The sequence below is a fragment of the Onychomys torridus genome, chromosome 18 (genome assembly GCF_903995425.1).
Source record: "Onychomys torridus chromosome 18, mOncTor1.1, whole genome shotgun sequence".
NCBI classification, from domain to species: Eukaryota; Metazoa; Chordata; class Mammalia; order Rodentia; family Cricetidae; genus Onychomys; species Onychomys torridus.
Genome location: NC_050460.1, coordinates 3011927 through 3017950, shown reverse-complemented (window position 1 = coordinate 3017950; position 6024 = coordinate 3011927).

Genomic DNA, 6024 nt, shown 5'->3' with positions numbered 1-6024 from the left:
TGTGTCTTCCTGTGCTATGGGGGATGGAAATCTAGAAACTGCTATTTGACTTCAGGATACAAATTGGACCCCATTGGTTAGATGTGCACATTACAACACCTGGTGGCAGAAATGAAGGGAAGACAGTGTTTTTGAGTTGGGAAATGGGACTGTTGATAGCTTGTTTGTATTAAGAACCAAGTGGGTCTGTGGTGATGGCTTTGTTCATAACGTGCCTGACAGGCAAGCATGAGGACCTGAGTTTTGATGTCCACACCCTCCCAAAAGCCAGGAACCCCAGTGCTGCGTGAGGTGATGTGGTGGACATATACAAGAGGATCTCTGGAGTTCATTGGCCAGTCATTTTAGCCACATGGATGAGCTCCATGTTCAGTGACAGAGAAATCCTCTATCAAAAATTAGGTAAAAGGGCTGAAGAGAGTCCAGTGCATGCTTACTACTCTTGTAGAGGACCTACACTCAGGCACCAGAAATCACTGGTGGCTGGTAACACCCATAACCCCAGTTCCATCCAGTTCCAGGGGCATTGAGTGTTCTTTTCTGGTCTCCTCAGTCACCTGCACTCAGAGTAATTGAAGAAGACACCAAGTATCGGCCTCTGGCCTCTACAACACACACACACACACACACACACACACACACACACACACACACACACACACACACTCACACACGTAGCATGAATCTTAACAGGTCTTATTAATAAGATCAAACCTGAGGCCAGTTATTGGGGTGAATGCTGGAAGATCAGAGAAGCAGAACTAGCCACAGCTCCCTCACCTCACAAGTTCCTCAGCTGGTCTTGTTTCCTCAGACTGCAAGCTTCTGAGTCCTCATCCAAATCACTCTCAGCTGAACTGTGCTGCTCAAACCTAAAAGCTTAACCAGCCAAAAGCTTCTAGTTTCTGGTCTTCACGCCTTATATAATCTTTCTCTTTCTGCCTCCACTCCCTGGGACTAAAGGTTGGGTTTCTGGGTTTCTCTAGGCTGTGTCACCGTGCCTAGCTGTTTCTAAAGTGGCCTTGAACTCAGAGATCCAGCTAGCTCTGCCTCCCAAGTGCTGGGATTAAAGGTGTGCACCACCACCGCCCAACTTCTGCTATGGCTTACTCTTCCCATTTTCTAGCCACCATTTCTGGCTCTGTTTTAGTGGCTGTCTGTTCTCTGACCCCAGATAAATTTATTAGGGTGCACAATATTGTGGGGAACACAATACCACCACACACACACACACACACACACATACACACACACACACACACACACACACACACACACACACTTACATATTCACATAAAGGTACACACACAATACACACTCAAGAACCACCTAAGAGATTAGTGGGGCACACCCCTGCGTGTGTTGGTGAAGGCATTTACAGAGATGGTTGTCTGAAGCAGAAAGTTCTGCTTGGAAAGTGGTTGTGGTTGGTATCATCCCAGGAGTTAAGAGCCTGGAAAGGATGAAAAAGGAAAAAAGGAGAATGTTGTTCTTTGTTTTTGCTCTTTTTAGGAGGCCTGCCACCCAGCTCCCAGATAAATCACACACAGGGGCTTATTCTTAATTATGATTGCCCAGCCTTTGGTTGGCTTAGTTCCTAGCCAGCTTTTCTTAACTTATCCCATCTACCTTTTGCCTCGGTGCTTTTCCTGTTCTCTTACTTCTGTATCTTACTTTTATTCCATGGCTTGCTGTGTAGCTGGGTGTCTGGCTCCTAGAGTACTCCTCCTTCTCTGACTACTTCCATTTTTTTTTCCAGATTTCTTCTTTTGTATATTCTCTCTGCCTGTCAGCCCTGCCTATCCTCTCTCCTGCCTAGCTATTGACTGTTCAGTTCTTTATTAGACCATCAGGTGTTTTAGACAGGCACAGTAACACAGCTTCACAGAGTTAAACAAATGCAACATAAGCAAAAGTAACACACCTTAAAATAATATTCTACTACAGGAGAAGCCACCTGAGCTTCTCCAACCCCTTGGCCACTATGATGTGGATTGCTCTGCCCTGCTGTGACTGACTAAACCCTCTGAAACCAGGAGCCAAATCAACCCTTCCTCTTCCTCAGCTGTCCCATAGCTAATCCAGGGAGCAGAGCCATAGACACATACTTCCTTAGTTGTTCTAGAGCTAATCCAGAGAATGGAGGTGCAGAATCCTCCAGGTGATTCTGAATAAGAACGATAAAGTTTAAGAACTGCTAGTAATCTGTATATATGTACAAGGTTCTTCGTGGGCAGTGATAACTGAGTTTCTCCATGGGTATGAAAATCCATCTGTGCTACTCTAGGTGGGACTCATGACTGAGCTATGGAGAAGCGTTCTTTGCAAGTGATCATTTATTTTCTGGGGTTAAATGATGTACTTAAGAGCAATGACAGCCCACAAAGAAGAGCTTTGTTGTACTTACCAAGATGAGAACAGTACTACTGCTTCACACAGGGAAATTCAGTATTCTAAACAATTAGAGCCATGTAGCGAGTTAATGGTAGTGTATGCCTGTAATCTCAGCTCTGAGCAGGCAGAGACAGAAGGATTACCACAAACTCAAGGTCATCTGGTCTACACAGTGAGTTCCAGGCCAAGAAGGGGGCCACATAGCAAGGAATTTGTATGTATTTGAACTTATAAAATTATATACGAGTTAGTCTAATTGCTTAATAAATGAACCAATCTGAAAACAGTTTTTGAGACCTGTTCAATAATCTTCTTTTCTTGTCACTGTTTATGTTTTGCTTTGTTTCATGATAAGAGTGACCCTGTGGTGTGGCTCATGCTAGCCAAATACTATGGCTCTGAGATGCATTCCCAGCCTCATGCTAGATCATAAAAATATTGAGACTTAGTATACAGCTCTCAGAGACCAAATAAAATGTACTGCTTGTGTTTTTTAGATGAAGGAGTATTCAAAATAGTTTTTACTGGGAAATAATTCTTGGTAGTAATTGGATGGTGCTTAAATTTCAGTTTCAATATATTATTTCAATATATATAAATTTCAATATATTATTATTTAGTCTAAAACATGTACAAAATCAATCTACTACCAGGAAAATGTTTCATAAGCAGATGCTGCATCACCTTTTCCTTTAAATAAGAATATGGGCTAATGCTGATTAATTTTAATTCATGTTTTCAATGACATGTATACATAAAGAAGTGTATCAATTACAAATTATAAAACTACTAAATATTTTTAAAGATCAAATTCTTTAAATATTTCAAAAGTGTATAGCTATTTTAAAATTACCAAATACTCTTTTCAGTGTATTTCACTATCATCAAAACTAAGAATGAAATAGTTGGGGACCAACTAATCATAGTCAGTCCTTTTGCATGATGTTCTGAGAGTCTACCTTTCTGAAGTAAATCCTAGCTCTATGCATAATTGTTCCATAACCCAACTTTTTCCTTTGGTTACAAATTCAGGTATTATTGCATAATCTTGTTGAGAAAAATAGAATGCCAAGTAACTTTTATTCATTCTCAATAATAATGCAAAACCTGGACTGCAGATTGATGTATGCATGTGACAGTATTTGAAGTAAAAAATGAAGAATCATTTTCTTTTCTAGGGTTCAGTTCTTTAAGGAACTGGAGCAGCAACCTTTTTGTTAAGTTTTGACCATTTTTCCTCTTTTATAAAATTTCCATTGGGCTATGTCTGCCTAAACAAGGCTCATACTAATCATGATGTTACCCTGAAGGACTATATAAAGGACAAGAAATAAACACATTCAATTAAATAACAGATCTATAAAGCGCCTATGCAAACATTTCTGCCCCACCCTTTTTTTGAGATTTGTAGTAGATCATCTTGGTTGTAACTTCCCACTTCTATGCACTCTTAGTCTCTATCTGACCTTTACTTCTGTTAACATGAGATCCACATTTCTATGCTCTAAACTAAAGCTTTGCCTGTCAAGCTACTGTCTCCATCTTCACTACTAAGTCATGAGCAAGCCTTCCAGAGCCCTAGCATTCATTCTCTCAACTCTGCTCACTTGTCTCTTCAGTGTGGTAATCTCCACTTCGTACAGAGAAGAAAGGAAAATGTTATTAGAGAGAATCCAGGCATCATCAACTGTCTAGATAGGGTTCTGCATATTTAAGTGATATCGTGTATATAAGATAATTTACAATATTTTGACAAGTAGGTTTCATCATCATCATCATCCCACTGAAACTGTGGTCCATGATTGTGTAGTTGCCAAGACCAAGACGGAGGACTTCCCTCCTGCAACTTCTTACATACTTCTTCTGCTAGTGATCACTTTCTCTATTTGAAAATTGTTTTCTGCCTATAAAATATTATGATCTTGTTATAAAATTGAGAACAATGCAATAATAAATAAAAAGTCAACCCCCGCCAACCATCTGTCTGTCTGTCTATCTATCTATCTATCTATCTATCTATCTATCTATCTATCTATCTATCTATTTTGGTTTTTTAATACATGTTTCTCTGAGCTGCCATGGCTATACTGGAACTCATTTTGTAGACCAGGCTGGCCTCAAACATGGAGATCTACCTGCCCCTGTCTCCTAACTGCTGGGAATAAAGGCATGCACCACCACCACCCAGCCCATCATTTATTCTTGTTCTGTAAATTTATTTATTTAGCTTCACTTCTTTCTGTCTCTGTCTCTGTCTCTGTCTCTGTCTCTCTCTCTCTCTCTCTGTATATGCTCACACACATATTCACTTCTATACTCTAGTGCACTTGCAGAAGTTGGAGAACAACCTGTGGGTGTTGGTTCTTTCCTACCACCATGTGACTTCTGGAGATCAAACTCAGGCTGTCAGGCTTGGTGACAAGTGCCTTTCCCTGATGAGCCAGCCACCTTACTGGTCCCCATCTCCACCATTTAGCATCACCTTACTGTGAAGCACTGTGAACACTCCTCTTACACTGCAGGGTTTGAATGTGCATGCATATTTCTACTTAGTAGAATGCTAATTTTATTCAGGACTTTCTTACTATTAAATTAAAGACATTTCTCTGAATCATTTCCTTATTCTTCAAAACTCAACTTTGAGTAGCTGCATAATCCTGGCTTTATTTTCACTGTGAATGTAGCTTTATTTTCACTGTCCTTGTTCAGTAGAACAGTGCTTGGCTGAGCTGTGGGATGACATCCACTCAATGCACACAGTGTTCCAAGCAGTGCTCAAAGCACCTGGCATCTGCATCTTCTTTCGCTTTGTGACATCAGTACTATTTCTGACCACGATTAGACTGATGACAGAGGAGCAAGGATACGGAGCATCTTCTTCTTCCTAGTGCTGTCTTCATCCCTTGCCCTGTTCGTCCTGTCCTTACTGTGCTCTGACTTCTCAGTCCCAGGAGTTACTACAACTCCAGCTGAATTTGCACATCCTGGGCTTTGCTTTATTCTGCAGCCTTTCTGATTGACCTTGGAAGTGCTTGTGTTAATGAGATGAGACTGGATGCCTCTTGGTATTCTTCTACTTGAGGGTTTTTCTAAAATAGATCAAGCCTGAGATAGCCCAAGCATCACCCCAAGACTACCTCACTTTTTTTCCTTCCTCAGTTTGGTAAGTGACCTCTAGGTCTGGGCACATAACTTAAGTGACCTCTAGGTCTGGGCATATAACTTAAGTGACCTCTAGGTCTGGGCATATAACTTAAGTGACCTCTAGGTCTGGGCATATAACTTAAGTGGCCTCTAGGTCTGGGCATATAATTAGGCACCATATCCTTAATATTTTCCACACTCTTATTTGCCTAGTTCCTTACTGACTTCTCAAGTCATGGCTTCTTGTACAGATTCATTGAGTGGAATTTTCAGGGCTGTCCTGAGAGCTACATTTTCTGGAGTCAGCCTCCCAGTGTTGTATTAATCTGGCTCAGTTCTGTTTAAACCTTTACACTGGTGTTCTATTGCAGCAGAGAAGGTGTAAGTCCCTGAGCCTGATGTTTAAGAGCTTATATCTTATGGTAAAAAAAAAATTCTAATAAAATCTTAGTTCAAAGACACCTGTGTTTTTGCACCTGTTTGCT